Source organism: Gossypium arboreum, chromosome 6 (genome assembly GCF_025698485.1).
Source record: "Gossypium arboreum isolate Shixiya-1 chromosome 6, ASM2569848v2, whole genome shotgun sequence".
In the NCBI taxonomy this organism is placed as follows: domain Eukaryota; kingdom Viridiplantae; phylum Streptophyta; class Magnoliopsida; order Malvales; family Malvaceae; genus Gossypium; species Gossypium arboreum.
In genome coordinates this window covers 79,130,477-79,154,482 of record NC_069075.1, presented here as the reverse complement: position 1 = coordinate 79,154,482, position 24,006 = coordinate 79,130,477, and positions in this window count along the sequence as shown.

Below are 24,006 nucleotides of genomic sequence, written 5' to 3'. Positions count from 1 at the left end.
TAATTTATTATAACTTATTCTTAATATTTTAATATATAATATTAATTTTAAATATTTCTAAGTAATTAATATTAATTATTTATTAAATTTAACTAGAATATATAAACTATATTTAAATATTTAAATATAATAATTAAATATTTATAATTAGATATTGATACAATTATATTATTTTAAAATAATTTTTTTATTTTTAATTAATACTTTTAACACATTTGTATTATTTTATTTTAAAATATACTTTGAATATATAACTCATATTAAATATTAATATAACATAAAAATATAAACTTAACAAATTAAAATATTACATATATTTGGATTAAAGTTCAAACAAAAGAAAAAAAGAGGAAGATGGATTCTAACGATAGAAAAAATGGAAAAAAAAGAACAAATAAGGCTAAAAAAGTAATATAGCCTCAAAAGCACTTTTGGGCTGAAAAAAGTATCAAAATTTCTCTTTTTCATCAAGAAAAAGGACTTTTATTAAGTTGAAAACTTTCTACTTTTTACCTCTGTTTTTTATTGCTTTTTGTGTAAAAGTACTTTTTTGAGAAAAAGCTTATCCCAAAAGCAACGAAGAACAAGGCCTAAATCATCTAGAGTTGATCATGCTTAGGGTCATCGATCTAACTGAAGGCCAGTTAAGAAATAGACTTAAATAAAAATATTAAATGACAAATTTTTTTAATATTATTTTCTTATTATTTTTCTTTATTTTGCTATTATTTTATTATTATATTACTATTATTTTATTGTTATTGTTTGGATATTATATAAAATTTATTTTATTATTAATTTTGTTATTGTTTTAAAGATATTTATTAATTTTGTTATTATTTTAGAGGTATTTGCTTGTTAGTGTATTTATCTTAGTGTTATTTAAGTGTACATATTTTTTAAAATTTATTTTTAATTTGTTGGAAAATATTTATTTTGATTTTTAGTATTTTGATGTATTATATATATATTTAAAATTATATAAAATAATATAAAAAATTAATAAAGGCGAGCCGAGGTTCTATCATTTTTATTCAAGTCGGGCTTAGGCAAAATTTTAGGTCCATTTATCGGGCCGGGCTTGCCCAGGCCTGGGCATAGTAAATGGTCCTGAATTTTTAGCTGAGTCTGGCTCGAACCCAACCGACTTGGCCCATGAGCACCTCTAGTTCGATCTCATTTCTTTTTTTCTTTTACGTGACTCTTATTGGATTAAAAGGGGTAAAATTGTCAACGAGGCTCTTATATTATAAGTTGGATTGTATTTTGTATTTTCTATTAAAAAGTTAGACAAATTAATTTATAAGTTAGATTAACGAGTAAATTGATTGCAACACCTCAAAAATTTTATTAGACACATGCACTATTCAAGAAGCGAATATAGTGAATTGACTAGAAAATTGAAAAATGAGTTAGATAAATGATTCTTATGAAGGCAAAGTTAATATTTGATATGGAAAAATTGATGAAAAGAATTTTAAAGTTGAGAATGTGACCAAAATGATCAAATCACAAATTTTAAAAATTTTGAGGACTAAAATACACATTAACCAAAATGAGAAAATGACTTATTATTGATTATTTGCTAGGGAATGTATTGGATTGTATGTTAGTAAGATAAAAATCACTTCTGGACAAAATTGGAAAACATTCAAAAGTATAGGGACTAGATGGAAAAATTAACAATTTTACCTAAAAAAGGGTAAATATGTAATTTTCTCTATCCATGCATCCATGTTAAGAGATAAATGTGAATTATTAGATTTGGATATGATAGATAACTATTATTATGAAGAAATTGAGTTTTTAGGTAAAATGGGTAAAATGATAATTTTACCACGAAAGGACATTTCAATCTTCTTTTAAAGATTTCATGATGAAAATATTAATTAGATAAAATATTTGATAATTAGAATTGCTATCGATCATTCGTATATCATACTAATGAAATGACCTACGACTTGTTAAATTTGGGCTTAAACATGTGGAGTTCGGCTTTTGGCCCACTTGATGGATATCTTTAAAGAGGAAATAGGAGAGAAAGCCCCATTCATCTTTCCCCTAGCCGACCATCCCTTTCATAAAGGCTTTCATCTTCTCCTCTCACTTTCCCTTACTTTTTCTTTAATTTTTGTAAAAAATCACATGGAAAACCATCTCATGAACCCTCTTCCACCTCCAAACCACTAATTTTTAATCTAGGGTTTCATAGGTTTTAGTGAAAAAAACCATAGATAGTGAGAGAAAGCTTCATTAACATAAGAGATGATGTTTTTTCTAATCTTCAAATCCTATAAATAACCTCTCCCTCTTTCTCCTCTTCCTTGAGGCATCATCTACCTATCTTCAATTATTCTAAACCTATATTCCACATCAGTTAATGAATTATCTCCATCAGCAACAACTCGAGCAGGACTAAATTTGTATCAGCCACTAGATTTACGAAGAAATGCTAAAGTGCATACAGAGCTGCAAGCAAAGTATGTTGTAACACTCCTTACCCATACCCGACGCCGGAATAGGGTTCAAGGCGTTACTGGACTTAAACATAAACAAACATACAAAGTCGGGCCATAAAATTTCATTCAATTTAAAACCATTCATATCATAAGCATATTGTCCCTTAGATGGGCTTAGTAGACCCAAAACATACTTCAGAAGGGGTTCAGGACTAAATCAAGAACTTTAGAAAACTTTGGATAACATAGCAAATTTTCTTACTTTAGAGAGTCATACGCCCGTGTGGGTAGGCCGTATAGTCACACACGCCCATGTGGCTTGGGACACGCCCGTGTCCTCAGCCCGTGCAACCCTCTGTTTATGACGTCATCATCCAAATAAGGTCACACGGCCAATAAACGAGCCCGTGTGCTTTAGCCGTGTGGCGAATTAAATTCCAAAAATTTAGTGCAGACTTCACACGGTCTGGGTACATGCCCATGTCCTAAGGTCGTGTCCCTCACATGACTAAGACACACGGTCGTGTCTCTGCCCATGTGTTTACTACTGGGCATTCTGTTTTACATAATTAGGGTGTAGGGGACACACAGCCGAATCACATGCCCATGGGACGATCCGTGTGTCACACACGGTCAAGACACATGCCCGTGTGTCTAACTGTGTGGACAAATTCTAGGCTATTTTCCAATCCATTTGCCACCCTTATTCACTCACAAACTTAAACCCACTTCATGGATGCAACATGACATATTTGGCTATTCAAGCATCCATATTCATGGATAAAATATGTCTATAATGTCACATAATACATACTCAACCTATCATGCCTTCTTATAGCATTCCACAACAATTTCACTTTTGTCTATCATTATAAACCTACCTTTAAATTTCATATTGGTACCACATTTTTTATTATCCACATTAACCATATTTCATTTATTAAACATGCATACCATCCATCACATTCATTAATATGAACAACCACATCAAGCATAACACATTTGTATGTATGCATGAATAATTAGGGTTACAACTCAATAATCAATATGAGCCACCTCTCATGGCCACATACAACATAATCATAATACTTTCATAAGCCAACACATTTGGCTATTCAATATAACACATAACAAAATAGCCAAGTCCCTATACATGCCATATTCAAAATGTTGAGACTAACAATACCCAAAATATCCAATTGATAGTGTGAGCGAAAACTTTGACGTCCTCCAATCCTTGAGCTAACTTGGCGACACTATAAGAAAAGGAAAAGAAGGGGGTTAAGCTTTAAAGATTAGTAAGTTCACATGCAAATAAAATGCAACTTAAACAAACATTAATCATACATTTAGTATAATGAACATAGTCTTGTATTTTTATCAAATATCTTAAACTTACTCTTCATATATATATATATATATTCTTACCCCAAGTTCATCATATCTCATGGTATTCTCATGAGTTCGATGTACATACCTGTGCCACTTGCACATAATAGCTTACTTTCTCGTCTTTGATGCAATCATTAAGATTATTCATTGATCTTCTCTTGAACTACCTGTTGAACACTTGGAATACTATCGGATACATCAGAATCTTGCACCTAAGTGCCCCATATGTAACCAACACTACCTCATATCTTATATCACATGTTCCTCACTTTCGAGCTACTCACGGGTCTGCTCACATAGGTTGTTAGGTATCCGCAACACATGCCGGACTACCCCGTCATCGGTAGTATATATGAGACTAGTACCCGGACCGCCATAACATGTGTCACATAAATCATGAACTCAGACCACAACTCATGAGTTCAGATCACATAATTTCCTAGTGACATGACACTTGTATCCTAAACTATTCCTAAGGTTCAAATAAGATTCTTCGATACCACCTCTCTGTCGAACTTGCTCATAATGTCGATTTCAATGCTCATAGCACCAATCACAAACTTATGGAATAATTAAAGCATAATACATAATAAAATTTAGGCATCAAACACATGATACAACATTACATTAAATATATAAATACTTACCATACATGCAATATTAAAGCATTTGAAGTATGGTACACATTGCATAATTTGCATATGAACTTACCTCAGTGCAAAAATGATAAGAACGAGCCTAATTCTCATAAACTTTATTTTTCCCCCGATCAAGTCCCAAATCACATTTTTTTTTATCTATAATGCCAAATTTAGCTTGTTTAATACTCACATTGCTTGAATCGGCCCATAATTCATACTTAGGTAAAATTACCTTTTTACCCCTAACTTTTCACTTATTTATACTTTGGTCCCTAGGCTCGTAAAATGAAATGCATGCATTTTCTTGGTTACCCAAGCCTATCTGAACCTATACCATGCTCATATCAGCCCATATTTTCCTTTATTTCATATTTTTACTACTCATTTTTAGATGTTTTCACTAAAAATCACTTAGTAAAAGATGTTCATCACACATCAAACTTTCATAATCTTCTATTAATCATCAAAATACAAACATGTCACACATGATTCAAATTTCATACATGAACGTTAGCTCAAAATATGACTAGAAATGGATAGATCATGCTTCAAGGACTTCAAAAATGCAAAGAATATAAAAAATGGGGCTTAAGAGCACTTACAATCAAGCTTGAAAAGTTAAAAACCCTAGCTATGGAACCCTTGCAAATTTCGGCACACTAGGAGGAAGATGGACACAATTTTTGACTTGATTTTTTCCCTTTTTATTCTTTTATTTACCAAATGACAAAAATGCCCTTAAGGCATTTCTTTACAATTTTTCCTATTTATGCCCATTTTTGTCCAAAATTTTAGAACTTGGTCAAATTGCTATTTAAGGACCTCTAATTAATAATCCAATGCAATTTCATGCTTGAAGCTTCTAGAACACAAGTTTTGCAACTTATTCAATTTAGTTTCTAAAGTCAAATTGGACACCATAGGCATAGAATTTCTTCATAAAAATCTCACACAAACATGCAATCATATCATAAACCTCATAATGCCCATAAAATAATTATTTCTACTTCAAATTTGTAGTCTCGAAACTACTGTTCCAACTAGACCCTATTTTGAGAAGTTACAACTCTCCCCCTTTAGAGATTTTCGTCCCTGAAAATCTTACCGGTAAAAAGGTTTGGGTATTATTTCCTCATAGCCTCCTCGGGCTTCTATGTAGCCTCTTCAACCCCATGTCTTTTCCATAATACTATAACACCCCTAACTCGTATCCGTTGCCGGACTGGGGTTATACGGTGCTACCAGTCATATCATAGTTCAGACAAATATGCATTTCATTTTACAGATCAAAATTACAACTTATGCATATACAAAACATATGTTACATCTTAACTTCATTGACCGAATATTAGACCTATATATATATAAGTCATACGTATACACCAAATCATACATCAATTGAAATAAATTTTCATTACTAACCCTTTTTCCATGCATGAGGCATTAATGCGTTTGTCTTTGTGAAATTCACATGTTTGCATCATAACATAATTTAAAACATGCATTCGGTTATAAGTAACCTATTTATACATATTCTATAACTTACAATTAACTAACAATCTATATAGCCATGCATATGCTTTGATTTTTATTATCAACCACGTGACCTACCTTAGTTCAATTAACATCCAAATAAACATATGGCCGAAACATACTAATAATGCACATGTATATAATGCGCAACTTACTCCAAAATAAAGACTACACTTAGCATTAATTACATACTAAAACAATCGACCAAAATGATCATGCAATATATGCAACACTTACCATTTAGCAACCGAATAATTTAAACTAGCATACATTCATCCATCACTTTAATTATCACATTACACATTTTCCATCAAAAACTAACTAATATACCAAGTATATATATTATGTTATTATTCTATCATAGTCGAACCTTATTACCTAGAATTACATACATATACGAAGCTTCCATTATCATTTTACCAACAATCAAGCTCATAAAATGCTTTAACCAAAGATATGTAAAATTAAGACTCAGCATAGTAATCAAATTCACATATACGCTGCATACTAGTATGAAACACATCCAAAGCAACCAAATATATTTATGACCAATTTTACCATGCCCCATACAAAGTCAAAAACCAATCTTAATATAAAATCACATAGCACAATTTATTATTGTTCATAGTATACGGCATCTTGACCAAAATAGACTTAAACCATAACTAAACCAAAACCAAAATCAAGCAAAGTAGTTAAGCCATTTTCGCATGGCTAATATACAAACATTTTCAAAATAACTAACCCTAAAGCCAACCTATACATGCCATAATTTAAGTTTAGCTTATAAGGTACCAAAATAGTAGATAGTGTGATGAACTTGGCTGACGGTCCCTGAGCTTGTAGCTTGACTCCAAAATCTATAAAACAGAGTAAACATAACACACAGAGTAAGCTATCACAGCTAAGTAAGTCATAAGCAAATAAATAACCCAAAGAAGTTATCAAATTAACTAAACTAAACCAGATTATTTTATCATTTCACATTTAGATCCAATCATCTATATATATATATATATATTCACATTAAGTATATATAAACATATATAGTTATTTTCATTTATATCATCACCTTGACCAAATGTTTATATAGCCAAAATTTACATATTATCATTTAACCTTTAAGGCGGAATATTTATTATATACCTAGTTCACATACACAAATACAAAACTCATATGTCTTAATATAATTTCATATACATATGTTAACCATATAATCGAATATGTATCTCATCATTTATACACATATACATAAGAACTATTCATAACATGCTTACTACTCATTTACGAAACCAAATACACATATCATATACACATATTTTCTTAATTTGCACTTTACAAGATTTCATAACAAATAGCCAAGGTTTTTACTTACCTTTTCTCAAGTAGGTGACAAGTTAATTCATACCTGACATATAGCTCGTTTTACACATTCGAACTCATTATATCTTTGCCCGATGAACCATTCAGAATTGGATAGAACACTCGGATAATCACACAAGTCGTACAATGCCAACGTCCTAGACGTGGTCTTACATGTAATAACATATCGATGCCATTGTCCCAGACAGGGTCTTACTCGTAAACACATATCAGAATCACATATCGATGCCATGGTCTTACTCGCACACATATATCAGAATCCTATATCATGACATATGTATCCTAACTATTCCTAAGGTTCATAGGGGGATTTCGGACGTCGTAACTCGGTCGAAACGAATTCGGAAATATAGTAACCAACCCTTTTTACATTCGACCATAACAAATATAAATTCATACATTTCATAACAGCATGTATCTCTAGCATTTAACTACAATTAAACACGTCTATTTGCTTATAAACTTACCTCGGACGTTATAAAACGGAACAGGGTAGCTAGTCGACAACTTTCGTTTTCCCTCGATCCAAATTTGATTTCTTTGGTTCTTGATCTAAACATATTCAAATTAAGCTCATTAAAACATATTTTCATTCAATTTAGTCCAAAAACACATAAATGGGAAAATTACTATTTTACCCTGACATTTACAATTTTTAAAATTTAGTCCCTATTGCACAAAACACAAAATACACAAAATTTCAAAGATACCCATCTTTGGCGAATTTTACCCACTCTCAAACCAATCCATATATTTCATTTATTTTACATTTTAGTCCCTCAAATTATTATTTTTTGCAATTTAGTCCTAATAACTCAAAATCATCAAAAACTCCAATACAAATTATGTTAATCTAAAACATACCTTTCATATTTCATCATCAAACAACAAAAATCATAAGTTCTCAACAATGGCATAACTCAAAATATTCACCAAAATAAAAAATTCAAGCATGGGTTTTGTAGTACTTGAAGTAAAGATCTCAAAAACATAGAAATTATCAAAAACCGAACAAAAACGAACCTTGATTGAGCTTGAATAAATGCCGAACCCTGGCTTTGTTTCTTTCTTTTTCTTTTCGTCAAGAAGAATAAATGAATATAAAATGAATGTTGATAACGTATGTTTTAACTAAAATATGTTTATTACTAAATTACTTTTATAACCTTAATGAAATAATAATAAAATCTTATAATATAAGTCCATTACTGTCCCAACAATATGTTAATGGAATATTTACAACATAAATACTCCAATTTGGAAAGCCATTAGCAATTAGGTCCCGTTTTAGAAATAACCACCAAATTTCCCTTTTATGCAATTAAGTCATTTTATTTAATCGGATACCTAAACGACAAAATTAAATCACGAAAATTTCACAAATATAAATTCACACAAAATAAACACAGTAAATAATTTTTAAAAAATTTTCTGACTAAGATTCATGGTCCCGAAACCACCGTTCTGATCAAGGTCTAAATCAAGCTGTTACAAATACCTTCACAACGGCAATACTTTTGTTTCTCAATTGTTTGACTTTCCGAGCCAAAAATTTATCCTGTTCCTCACCATAAGTCATGCCCGGTCGAATCTCAACTTCTGTCGGTGAAATCACATGTGAAGGATCTGATGTATATCGGCGCAACATAGACACATGAAACACATCATGAATCTTTTCCAGCTCGAACGGTAAGGCTGGCCCTATTCTCTTGGTGATCTTATACGGCCCTATAAAATGAGGACTCAACTTGTCTTTTCTGCCAAATCTCAAAACCTTTTTCCATGGAGATACTTTCAAAAATACCTTATCACCGACTTGATACTCAATTTCTTTTGTTTTTAAATCTGCGTAGGATTTTTGTCTATCCGAAGCAGCTTTCAAACAATCTCAAATCACTTTTACTTTTTCTTTGGTTTCCTTAACCAAATCAACCACGTGAATCTGATTTTCTCTCAGTTCGGTCCAATACAAAGGTGTTCAGTACTTACGTATGTACAATGCCTCATAAGGCACCATTTTCAAACTCAACTGATAACTGTTGTTGTAGGCAAACTCCACCAACGGTAAGTACTTCTTCCAACTAATTTGGAATTCTAATACACAACATCGGAGCATGTCTTCCAAAATCTGAATTACTCGCTCAGATTGACCATCAGTCTGTGGATGGAAAGCAGTGCTGGAATTTAGCTTTGTACCCAAAGCTTCTTGTAACTTTTTCCAAAACCGTGAAGCGAACCTCGGATCTCTATCCGATACAATCGGTATAGGTACTCCATGAAGTCTCACAATTTCACCAGTGTACAATTCTGCTAACTTATCAAGTGAGTAATAGGTACGCACTGAGATAAAATGAGCTGATTTAGTCAGTCTATCGACAATGACCCATATGACATCTTTCTTTCTCGAAGTTAAAGGTAAACCTGTCATAAAATCCATAGTAATCTAGTCCCATTTCCACTTGGGAACCATGATGGGCTGAAGTAAACCTAAAGGTACCTAGTGTTCAGCCTTTACTTGCTGACAAACTAAGCGTTTCGATACAAACTCTGAAATATCCCTTTTCATACCATTCCACCAATACATTTTCTTCAAGTCATTATACATTTTTGTGCTGCCCGGGTGAACTGACAAGCAACTATTATATGCTTCATGTAAAATATTCTGAATCAATTCAGTGTCCTTTGGAACGCAAATCCTACCACGGAATCTCAAACAACCATCGGAGTCACTCAGAAAATCCTGTTCACTACTGGACTCACACTGAATTCTCTTAGCTTGCAACTCTTTATCAACCTTTTGAGCATCACAAATCTGTTGAAGAAAAGTAGGTCTAGCTCTCAACTTGGCTAGAATCGAACCATCATCTAACAAAGTAAGACGTGTATTCATAACCCTCAAGGCAAACAACAACTTCCTACTCAAAGCGTCGGCGACCACATTCACCTTACCCTGATGGTAATCAATCACCAGCTCATAAACTTTTAACAGTTCTAACCATTTTTGTTGCGCAAGTTCAAGTCTTTTTGAGTCATCAAGTACTTAAGACTTTTTTGATCGGTATAGACATGGCATTTCTCACCAAATAAATAATGTCGCCAAATCTTCAAAGCAAACACTATGGCGACCAACCCTAAGTCATGTGTCAGATAGTTCTTCTCGTGAGGTTTCAACTGCCTCGAAGCGTAAGCTACAACTTTACCTTCTTACATAAGTACACATCCCAAACCATTTAAGGAAGCATCACTATAGATTACCAATTCTTTACCTGACTCGGGTTGTACCAAAACTAGTGCTTCAGTCAATAATGCTTTTAGTTTCTCAAAATTCTATTGGCATTTTTCTGTCCATTTGAACTTGACATCTTTCTGCAACAATCTCGTCATCAGGGTAGCAATCATAGAAAATCCTTCAACAAACCGTCGGTATTAACGGACTAAGCCCAAAAAGCTTCTAACCTCGGATACATTCCTTGGCAGTTTCCAGTCCACAATAGCCGAAATTTTACTAGGGTCCACTCGGATACCATCACCTGAAACAATGTGGCCCAAGAATCCAACTTTTCGAAGCCAAAACTCACTTTTACTGAACTTGGGATACAACTGCTTGTCTCTTAAAGTCTTCAAAACAATTCTCAAGTGTTCGGCATGCTCTGCCTCATCTCTCGAATATATTAGAATATCATCAATAAACACAACAACAAACTTGTCCAAATATGGCCGAAATATTTGATTCATTAAATTCATAAACACAGCATGTGTGTTTGTCAACCTAAATGGCATAACAAGAAATTCATAATGGCCATACCTTGTTCTAAAAGCAGTTTTAGGCACATCCGACTCCTTAACTCGCAACTGATAGTAGCCAAACCTCAAATCTATTTTAGAAAACCACGTCGCTCCTTTCAATTGATCAAACAAGTCATCTATTCTTGGTAAATGATACTTGTTCTTGATTGTTACCTTATTGAGCCCTCGATAGTCTATACACAATCTCAAAAATCTATCTTTCTTCTTCATGAACAACACCGGAGCACCCCATAGTGAAAAGCTCGGTCTCACAAAACCCTTGCCGGTCAATTCATGTAACTGTGACTTTAGTTCTTTCAACTCAGTTGGGGCTATCCTATATGGAGCAATCGAGATAGGTGTAGTACCAGGGGCTAATTTAATATCAAATTCAACTTCTCTGATAGGGGGTAATTCAGACAAATCTTCTGGGAATACATCCAAATATTCACATACAATGGGCACCAGTTCAATCTTCAATTCAGACTCTTTTGTATTCAACACATAAGCCAAATAAGCTTCACACCCTTTTCTCGTACATTTCTGAGCAGACATCGAAGAAATCACAATTGGAAATCTATCTAACTCATCTGATTCAACCCGAAGAATTTCACCTTTTTCACATTTTAATTCAAGGACTTTCTGTTTGCAATTTACTATAACATCATGATCTGTCAACCAATCCATACCCAATATAACATCAAATTCAACCAATCCATACCGAATATAACATCAAATTTATCAAACGGTAACAACATCAAGTCAGCCAGAAAATAATAACCTCTAATCATCAAAGGACATTTCTTACAAACTTTATCAACTACAACATGCTTGCCTAACGGGTTTGACACCTTAATCATAAATTTCGTAGACTCAACAGGCATATTTATACTAGACATGAATTTTATGCACACATAAGAATGAGTAGAACCAGGGTCAATCAAGGCAATAACAGTAGTATCATAAAGAGAAAAAGTACCCGTGATCACATCGGGAGAAGATGCGTCCTCACGCGCACTTATGGCATAGGCCCTAGTCGGAGCTCTAGCTTCGGTCTCACTGCTATATCTGTCGTTACATTTTTACTATATGAAAACACATTTTAAAATCATCAAGAGTCGTCACACTATCATAATATATGTATGACATGTATAGCTAGACTCATACACATGCTACGTTAGCCTGAGAATCGACTAAACCATAGCTCTGATAACACTAAAAGTAACACCCTTTACCCATATCCGACGCCAGAACAAGGTTCAAGGCGTTATTGGATTTAAACAAAAACAAATATACAAAGTCTAGCCATAAAATTTGGACCAAACCAAATTCATCCAATGACATTTAAACATGAAATTACAGCTCATCACAATGTTATCAAGTATCATAGACATATTTTTTATCATATCATTGCATAGTGTATTATAAAATCTCATGGTCATTTCTGTAATACCGTACTCCATAGCATTCGCATTTCATTTTAATAATAAGGCATTTATCGTAATTATATCAATTAAATATTTATATATGTACAATTAAATGCTTATTAAACATACGAACTTACCTCGATACAAAAAATGGTGAAAAAGACCTAATCATTAAATACGCGTTTTTCCCCCGTTCTAGGTCTAAACCTCGTTTTCCTTGATCTAAAATATTACATTTAGCTTATTTATTAGTCACATTATTCATTGTGACCCAAAAATCATATTATGAAAAGATTACGTTTTTGCCCCTAAACTTTGTTGTATTTAAAGTTTTGCCCCTAGGCTCGTAAAATGAAATTTATTCAACTTATTTAACATACAAGCCTATCCGAAACATTTTCATAACTATAGCATCCCACAATTTCCACTAAATCACATTTTTTTGACAAATTTTATAACTTTTACAAAGTAGTCCTTTTTAGCATTTTCACCAAAAACTACTTAGTAAAAGTCATTTATCCAACCATAAACATGCATAATCTACCATTAGACATCAAAATGCAAAAATTTATAACATGGGTCAAACTCTAGACCTTTATCATAACTCAAATAAATGGTAGAAATAGGTAGATCTTGTTACGAGGATTTAAAAAACGTAAAAATCATTAAAAATGGGGCTAGAACGGACTTACAATTGAGCTTGGAAGCTTGGAAAGCCCTAGCCATGGTTTCTTCATGTAAAATTCGGCCAAAGAAGAAGATGGACAAGAAATTTTGGCTTTTATTTTGTTTTTAATTCATTTAAATTCCTAAATGACCACAATGCCCCTAACTTAAAAATATTCTATTTCACGTATTTCATGTCCATTTTTGTCCAACAAATTAACAAATGGTCTAATTACCATTTAAGGACCTCCAATTTAAAATTTCATAGCAATTAGACACCTCTAGCTTCTAGAACTCAAGTTTTGCACTTTATGATTTAGTCCTTTTGACTAAATTGAGTGCTCAAACGTCAAAATTTTCAAACGAAATTTTCACAAAATTATTCTGTGAAATTGTAGACCATAAAAATATAATAAAAGTAAATTTTCTTAAGTTGGATTTGTGGTCTCGAAACCACTGTTGTGATTAGGCCCAAAATCGGGTTGTTACATATGTACTTTTTGCATTTGATTATCGCTCTATGCCATTGAGCTAAAGCCCCTATGTATTCAATCGATCCATTCACAAGACCTATTAGGAGCATGATTGGGGACAACCTTTACGACCAATTCGTTGAGTTCCAACATAAACAAAATCAGGATAAGGAGCTATGAACTAAACATAGGAGCGATCATCAAGGGCCGACAAAGAGAAAGAGTAAAGCTCATACATCAAAGATGACGGGACTTATGGGCATGCCCATCTCGAAGTGGCAGACACGATGGATGCAAGATATGGCAGACATTCTGATTCACGTTGTGGAACAGAATAGATGGCCAACACCTACACCATTCTTAGACATATTCAAGCGATTCCCACCACCAGGCGAGAAAGGCGCCAACGAAGAAGAAAAAGAAGAAGAGGAGGAGGAGGAAGAGGAGGAGGCCCTGATTGTACCACTAGATTATGAGCGAGTATTTCGACCAGACCGTCATCAACGAAGGGCGTGGTGATCCATGACACGAGTTATTACAGCCAAGCCTAGACTTCAGGAAGGTGGGATACTGAAGCGTCAACGGGGCCGAATGAGGCAAAGCAACAATAATGGAGGAGTCGGAATCTAAACATTTTTAATTTTTATTTTGGGTTTATATTTTTAAGACTTATTTTAATTATGGATGCTCTTTATTTTTTCAGATTAATTAGGATTTCATTTTACTATATGTATAATTTGTGTTTATTTTTTCTTTGTAGGAACCCCATATTTTTTACGGCACTACAATTGTGAGTCAAAATTGATAGGAGTAGTCCCACCAATTGTATCACACGTATCATTCTAATAGAGTAACCTCATTCCTTAATGTTTTTAATTGCATATTAGGGACAATGTGTTGATAAAGTGTGAGAGTGACTTAGGAAAATTTTAAAAAATTTTCCATTATCTTATATTATTTTATTTCTTTAGTTTTTATTTTATTTTTAATTGCTTGTTTCCTATGTGCTTGAGCTTGTAGAAGTACAAGTGATTGGTTAGAAGTATATACCTAGATTGTTTGTTTAAACTATAAATTTAGCCTAAAATTAAATAATTTAGGTTGCTTATATTTAGACTAATTAGTTTGGTATATTAAACGTAAATAGGAAAAGAGATTGGATATACCACATGATAAATGTAGATACAAATAGGTAACTATATTTGTAGAAGTATAGGATGTTGAATTAAAAACAAAATACTTAGGAAAATCCATGGTTATTGAAAACAGGCAAGATGACTAGTATAACCCTTATAAAAAGTGCCCGAGAAAAATCTCGATCATATTGGCACAAATAAAGAAAAAAATCATAAGGGATTATCGGGAAATATTATTGCATTAGAGTTCAAAGCATGGATAAAAAATTGAAAAAATATTTGAACTGACTGTACCCTGCAAAAAATAAATATTATATTCGTATTTACATGTTAATGGAGATCTATATTTAATTTTCTTTAACTTGTTTACTTTGTAATTTATTGAACTAATCTATTTAAATGTAAATAAGTGTAAATTTTTTAAATTTTTAGCTAGAGTTATATATTTAGACAAATTTTCCTATTGTCGATGCTCTGATCTAATCTCGTGTATCAAGTCAGCTCAAATACACTGTTTAGTTATATTTTTTATTTTGTTTTTATTTAGTTTGCTTGAGGACAAGCAAAGACTTAAGTGTGGGGGTATTTGATTAAACGTCAAATGTTGTAGTTAAGTCGAGTCAATTTTGCACTTGAGGAGCTTCTTTTCGAGGCAATTTAGTATTTAATATTGTATTTCTAATATTTAGGACTTAAGATTAAAAGTTAATAAAAATAAGTGTTTTTAACACATTTTATGAGTGTTGATGACCTATTAGGCCGACATGGGCCTTAGGTAAGGTTAATTTGTGTATTTAAGTGCGCATGAGACTTAATTTTAGGCCCAATTGATGTATGAACTTGGGACGAGTGATGCACAAGCTTCTCGAGCCGTGAAAGCATAACAAAAATGTCTAAAGCCATAAAATGCCTTGCGTGGCGCAACACGTGATGTGTGTAGCATAACACGAAATGTGTGTAGCACAACACGCAATGTCTATGTTGTAACACACATCCTGTGTGTTGAGCCACAACAACCTTGTGTTGAGCCATAGTAGCATATGTTGAGCCATAACCTAAACGTGGGCTACAAAAAGGATGGCATCAGCAATCATATTTTGGCATATTCTTAGAGATTTTATTTCTTACTTGCAAACCAAAGTATTTTAGCCTATAAATAAGAGGCTTCTATACACAAATTAGGCAGATCATATCAATCAATCCATCAACCCATCTGTAACAACCCGATTTAGGGCCAAAATAGAACAGTGGTTTCGAAACCATGAATTCGAGGTTGAAAAAAATTATTTTGATTTAGTTTTAATGTTTATATTATGATTGCATAATTGTGTGAAAATTTCGCTGCGAAATTTTATCGATTGGGTGTTTAATTTGACGTTTAGGACTAAATTGAAATAGGTGAAAAATGTGTGTGTTCTACTTCATAAAGCACTTGATTGAAATGGGGGTTTTAAGTAGAGGTCCTTAAATGGAAATTAGACCATTATAATTTATATGGACAAAAATTTGGACATGGATGGAATTTTTAGAAAGTTTAGTAGTAAGGGCATTTTTATCATTTGTATATTAAACGAAATAAAATGGGAAAAATAACACAAAAATGTGTTCATCTTCATTTAAGCTTGGCCGAAACTTACATGTTCTCCATAGCTAGGGTTTTTTTCAAGCTTTCAAGCTCAATAATCAAGAAAGGCGTGGAATCGACCTCGAACGGGGGAAAGAAAAGATTTTGGACTAAATTGCAAAATTCCCATATTTTGCACCAAGGTAAGTTTGTATGTAAATAATACATTAACTTCATTTACATTCTTATATTTCAGCCTATTATATATATTTTAGCTGATTTTGAAGCATAAATCGACTATTGAAAGAATGGAAATAAGTAATAGAGAGAGAAATCCCGGTTGAACATTTGGAAAGATTGAATAATATAGACGGAATGTAGCTAGGTCACATGTATGGTGCTGAGTGCACATCATGTGTACAAGAGAGCTACGAGATACTATGTAGTAGCTAGGTCACATGTGTGATACGAGATGTATCCCATGTAGACAAGAGAGCTACGGGAGAGATAAATGTAGCTAGGTCGCATGTGTGATCCCAAGTGAAGGACACCATGTAGACAAGAGAGCTACGAGATAAATTGGCTAGGTCACATGGGTGGTACTAAGTGTTCACCATGTGTACAAGAGAGCCGAATTATATGAAATATGATGGGTGGAGATGTGTGCTGAAACCACCAAGTATTGAGAATTGATCTGAAGTGTTCAACGAGATGATTTTACGGTGAAATTGTAATCATGGACCTATACTTGTGATGTATGAAATGTGGTGAAAATGAATTGTGATATGTATGCTAAATGAGGTTAATACAAAGAAAGTGTGAAAGAGTGAATTTACAATAATACTATTTTGGACAGTCGCAGTGACGTGAATTTGAAAAATCACCAAAAATAGTAGGAATTTAATTAGAGGCTGAATGAGATATTAAATTAAAGCTTAATGAGTCTATTCTCATGTAAGAGAAACAGAGCAAGTAAAGGAACTCTATATTTTGAGATATTTATATTTGTGTGTAACATGTTCAGAATGACTATGTGATCCCCTATTCTGACTTTGATAAATCATTAAAAATTGTAAAAAAAATAATTAAGAAATATAGTTTATATGCCTAGATTCCTTATTGAGTCTAGTTTTAAATGAAACAAATTTCATAGCTATTTTACTTTTTTACTGGGAGAAAATCAATTTGTAGTGAATAGAGGTCAGATCCGTCGAGCTGTAGAACAGGGGAAACTTTAACTAATAAACTGTACTAATTGGCTGGACCAAAAATTCTAGAAAACTTTTAGTAAGAATTAATATGAGTCTAGTTTCAGGAAAATTTTACGGATTTGAATTTAGAGTTTTGTAACTCGGTTATGATTTATTTAGTGAACATGATGCAGGAGAGACAACTTGATCAAAGTGGATTAAATAGTGAAATTAAAAGTAGATACACTTGAGTTATTGTGTTAACATATTAGATTCTTTAATTATTATTTATATACTTACTTACTAAGCTATAAGCTTACTTTATTTTCTCCCTTTTGTCTTATAGTGTCGTCCAGCTTGCACAGGAGTTAAGGATCGTTGAAGATCTGCCCGCACTATCAATACTTTGGGTATTTGAACTAAACATTTTGAATTATGGCATGTATAGTAGGCTTCGTTATTTTGTTACGTGTCATAATTGCCTAGGTTTAAAATATTGGTTACAGTATTTGACCAATTATTTTGTACAAAGCCATTGAAGTTGGCTAATATTGTTCAAGACATATGTTATAATGATACATTATCTAATTGGATGACATATTTCTATCTCGGTTTTGTTTAATTGTAGGTGTTATATTCTGGTAATACCTCGTACCCTGTTTCAGTGTTGAACTCGGGTAAGGGGCGTTACGCCATCCATCAAACACAATTTTTAGTTTTCTTGTCTTTTGTGTTTTAGTTGGAACTTTTCTATTTCGATTTGAAGACAATAGCGAGCAAAGGTTGCTACAGATCCAGTGTAATATCCCGAATTAGGGCCTAATCAGAATAGTGGTTTCGTGACCACAAATCCGAGATAAAAATAATTATTTTATAATTATTTTGAGGTTTATGATATGAATACATAATTGTGTGAAGATTTCGTGAAGAAATTTTGGGCATAACGAGTTTAATTTAAAGTTAGGGATTAAATTGAATAAGTTGCAAAATTTGCATTCTAGAAGTTTTAGTATGAAATTACTTTGAAATATTAATTAGGAGGTCTTAAATAGAAATTTTACCAATTTTAAGTTCATGGACAAAATTAGGACATGGAAGGAATTTTTGGAAAGTTTAGTAGTAAGGGTATTTTGGTCATTTAGTTATTAAAATGAATTAAAACAAAATTAAAAGCCAATTTTGTCCATCTTCTTCATTAGGCCGAAATTTCAAGGGTTCTCCATAGCTAGGGTTTGTTTCAAGCTTCCAAGCTCCATAGTAAGTGATTCCAAGCCCGCTTTTAATGATTTTTACGTTTTGAGATCCCGTAACTCGATAAAGCTTATGTTAGCAATAATTTAACCTAGGGTTTATATTTGGAAAAATACCCATAGGTGAAATTTGTGTATTTTGATGTTTTATGATAGAATATGAAGTTTTAAATTATGTTAGACAACTTGTACTACTCGATTTTAAGCAAAAGCGAGTAAAAGGGCTTAATCGGTAAAAATACCTAATAGTCACAAGTACATGTTAGAGTGAGAATTTGATGTTGCCATAGAAGAGAAAAGTGATCAGCATGTTGTAAAACATAAGAATAAGGAATAAAGTTTAATCCAGAGCCTAGGGGCAAAAATGTAAATATGCAAAAGTTTAGGGGTAAAATTGTAATTTTGCCAAAATTTGAGTTAAGGATTAATTTGATAATGTGAGTATTAAATAAGCTAATGTGTTATTTTAGATCAAGAAAGACGAGAATCGACCTCAATCGAGGAAAAGAAAAGATTGTGGACTAAATTGCAAAATCTTTGTATTTTGGTACCAAGGTAAGTTCATGTGTAAATAATGTAGCATAATTGTTATTTTTAAGTTATTGATATTAATTATGTGTTATGCTGAATTTTATTATGAAATGTATGCTTTGTGGTTAATTTCAAATAATATGTAAATTATGTGAACTACTTGTTAAATATAATTGTTACTGAAAGTATTGATTTGGCATTCTACGGAAGACGGCAAGGATAAGTGTTCGAGGAAAAAGCCCGTTTGAACCTTAGGAATAGATTAGGATACAAGTGACATGTCACTAGGATGGTTGAGCATCCGAACTCGTTGAGTTGAGTCCGAGTTCACTTATGGATGCGAATGTCCGAACTCGTTGAGTTGAGTCCGAGTTCGTGAGATGTAACTAGGCATCCGAACTCGTTGAGTTGAGTCCGAGTTCACTTATGGATGCGAACGCCTGAGCTCGTTGAGTTGAGTCCGAGTTCGCTTATGGGCGGGTTACATGATTGCTTGATTGAATATGTGGCACTTATGTGCAAGTTATCCATGTATCCGAATTATATTCGATGTGTTCAACGGTAAAGTTCTACTCAAATGGAGGAAAATTTGAGATGTAAAGAGACGTATTGGTAAGTGATGTGAAATGGATATTTTGAACAGGTATGTATTTAACCCTCGGGTTGAGTATTGATACAACCACGATAAGGTAATAAGATGATGAAAATTATTAGAAATGTGACATGTGTTTTAGTGATGCATGCTAATGTTGATTGGTATGACTGTTTGTTATGTTACTTATTATTTGCATATGAACTTACTAAGCATTTATGCTTACTCCTCCTTCTTACTCATTGTAGTTTTGGCCAAGCCAGCTCAGAGTCGGGATAGGTCAAGGCTCACCACACTATCCTAAGACTTTTGGTAAAGGCTTGTAAATTTAAGTATGGCATGTATAGCAATATATCTATTTTGTGTAAATGATCTTATGGTATGGTAATGGAATGGTTGAGGAAATGTTTGATAATGATAAATTATGAAAATGGTTAGTTTAGATTATGTTTGATGATAAGGAAAAATTAATAAGATACTTAGTGTATAAAAACTCATCAAAAGGGATGAAATTTGCCATAAACAGGATACTGCAGCAACACTAATGCGAGTTTGAAAATTTACTAAAAATCATAGAAATTGAATTTGGTGATGGAATACATATCAAATTGAATCTTATTATGTCTAGTTTCACATGAAATAAATGAAACAAGAAAATGAATTATATGTTAGAAGATATTATAATTTTAGTGAAACAGGGTCATAGCAGTTTCTGAATCCCCTGTTCCAACTTTAGAAATTCACCATAAATTTTAAAGATATAATTAGGTAGTGTGTTTTATATTCTCAGAATTCTTATTGAGTCTAGTTTCAGGAGAAATAAACCTCATATTCATATGAAGTTTGTACAGAGAGAAATATGGTTCGTAGTAAACAGAGGTCAGACCAGTCAAGTCCTGAAACAGGGGTAACTTTAACTAATAAACTGTACTAATTGGCCCAACCAAAAATTCTAGAAAAAAATTAGTAGATAGTTTTATGAGTCTAGATTCAGGGAAAATTTACGGATCTTAATTTCGAGTTTTGTAACTCGAGATATGATTTTCTTGTGACTGTGACGCAAGTAGCTTAAAAGCTGTGAATGTAGAAACAAATAATTCAAAGTTCTAAAAATGTTAAACTAAGCTTAGTAACACCTCATACTCGACTCGTGACGGTCTCGGGTGTGGGGTGTTACATTTAGTGGTATCGAGCAGGTTTAGTCGGTTCTCGGACTACGTGTTGTATGTACGGATTTTGCTATACATGCCATATGTATGAATTGTGATAGTGTGACGACTTGACCTTTTAAATGAAATTTTTTATATAGTAAATGGATCCCGATCCAGTGTGGCGAGATGAAGTCTGAGTAATGCGCCACTCCGGCTGATGGAGCAGCCGACTGAAAACCCACCCCTACTGCTGGTCGGGGAGGAGGGAAAGGGATCGGAAGCCTTTCTCCAAATGATGAGTGCATGGTACATCGAGTTCGCTCGACGAACCCAAATGTACGACCTCCCCACCTCCCCAATTCCTCAACCTATGCCTCCAATGCCTCAAGGAGTGGATATGATAAAATTTCACGAACCCCGTTGATAGAATTAAGTAAACGAGGGGTGAAGAATTTAGAGCAAATATTGATGATGATGCGAGAAAGCGAGTTCGGCTTGAAAATTCTATCCGGTATTTGATGAATTATCTTGTACACCGAAGAATGTTTGAAATGTGCTACATCTTTGTTGAGAGATTCACCTATAATTGGTGGAAGACTTTGATTTGGTGGTACCGAAAGAGAGGATAACACGGAATTCTTTCAAGAAGAGTTTGGAAGAAATATATTAGTGAAAGATTTATTGATCGAAATGTAAAGAGTTTCTTGAGTGAAGCAAGGTAATATGACGATCTCGAATATGAAAGAGAGTTTGTTCGATTAAGTAAGTATGCTGGGGAATATGTTCCTCTGAAGCCAAGATGTGCCGACGATTTGAAGACGGGCTTAACGAAGACATTAAGGTATTTGTTGGGATCCTTGAACTAAAAGAAATGGTGGTACTTGTCGATCGAGCTTGCAAGGTGAAGAATTCATCAAGGAAAAGAAAAGGTAGAATCAAACACGAAATTGGAAGAAAAGACCAATGAGTAATGCACCCTCACAAAGAAACCGAAAAGTCAAGAAATATGAATCCTCGTTCCCAAGTTTCATTGGGCAATCATATGGAAATTTTAAGAAGCAAAATGTGGGTCCTAAATCCCAGACTACTTTGACCGGTGTAGGGAACTCGAGATTTGTTAAACCCGAGTGCGGTGTGTGGTAGAAATCATTTTGGTCCGTAGAGCAAATGAATGTTTTCGATGTGGTTTTTCGGATCATTTTATTAGAGACGCCTGAGAGAGTGAAAAGAAAAATTTCGAATACAAAAACAAGTGGGATAGATTCGAGAGGAAGATATCCAAGAAAAGTCGGGAGCGAAGTAAGCAAGAAGAATGTAGCCGAGGATGCAGGTTAGACTCGAAGGAAGGGCTCGGCTAGAACTTATGCTATTAAAGTGCGTGAAGATGCTTCCTCACCGATGTGATTACCGTACATTTTCTCTCTATAATGTTAATGTTATTGCTTTGATTGATCCGGTTCTACTCATTCATATGTGTGCATGAAATTGGTGTCTAGTATGAATATACCGTTGAGAATACTGAATTTATGATTAGAGTGTCGAATCCAGTTAGGCAAATGTGTGATTGTTGATAAAGTATGTAAGAAATGTCCTTTAATGATTCGGGATCATTACTTTCCTACCGACTTGATGTTGTTGCCGTTTGATGAATTTGATGTTATTTTGGGTATGGATTGGTTGACATTGCATGATGCTATAGTAAATTGCAAAGAAAAGGTTATAGAATTAAAGTGTAGAAATGGTGAAACTCTGCGGGTTGAATCGATAAATCGAGGCATTGCCTAGTGTGATTTCTTCAATGTCGGCTCAAAGATATCTCGAGAAAGGGTTATGAAGCTTATTTGGCGTATGTAATTAATACAAAAGAAGTTGAAAAGAAAGTTGAATCGGTCTTGGGTTGTGTGTGAATTTTGGACGTATTTCCGGAAGAATTGCGGGTTTGCCTCCGTCGTGGAAGTAGAATTTGGTATTGATTTGATACTGGGAACAACTCCGATCTCGATTGCTCCATATAGAATGGCACCAACAGAGTTGAAAGAATTAAAGTCGCAGCTTGCAAGAGTTGGTGATAAAGGCTTTGTGAGACCGAAGTTTTTCACCTTGGGGTGCTCCGTGTTATTTGTGAAAAGAAGGATGGTTCTATGAGGTTGTGTGTTGATTATCGCCAGTTAAACAAGGTGACAATCAAAAACAAGTATCCGTTGCCAAGAATTGATGATTTGTTTGATCACCTAAAAGGAGCGACATGGTTTTCAAAGATTGACTTGAGATCCGGTATTACCAACTGCGCAGTAAAGGAGTCGGATGTACCTAAAGCGCTTTTAGAACAAGGTATGGTCATTATGAATTTTTAGTTATGCCATTCGGGTTGACAAATGCTCTCTTTGTGTTTATGGATTTAATGAATCGCATATTTAGACCATATTTGGACAAATTTGTTGTGGTGTTTATAGATGATATTTTAATTTATTCAAAAGATGATACAGAGCATGCTGAGCATTTGAGGATAGTTTTGCAAACTTTGAGAGATAAACAATTGTATGCTAAGTTTAGTAAAAGTGAATTTTGGCTCAGGAAAGTTGGATTTTTGGGTCATATTGTTTGGTGATGGTATACGGGTTGATCCTAGTAAAATTTCAGCCATTGTTGATTGGAAACCACCAAAAACGTGAATCGAAGTTAGAAGTTTCTTGGGGCTAGCTGGGTATTATCGGCGGTTTGTAAATGGATTTTCTATAATTGCTGCTCCTATAACTAGATTACTCAGAAAGGATGTTAAATTTGAATGGACGGAAGAATGTCAACGAGTTTTGAAGAATTGAAAAGTTATTA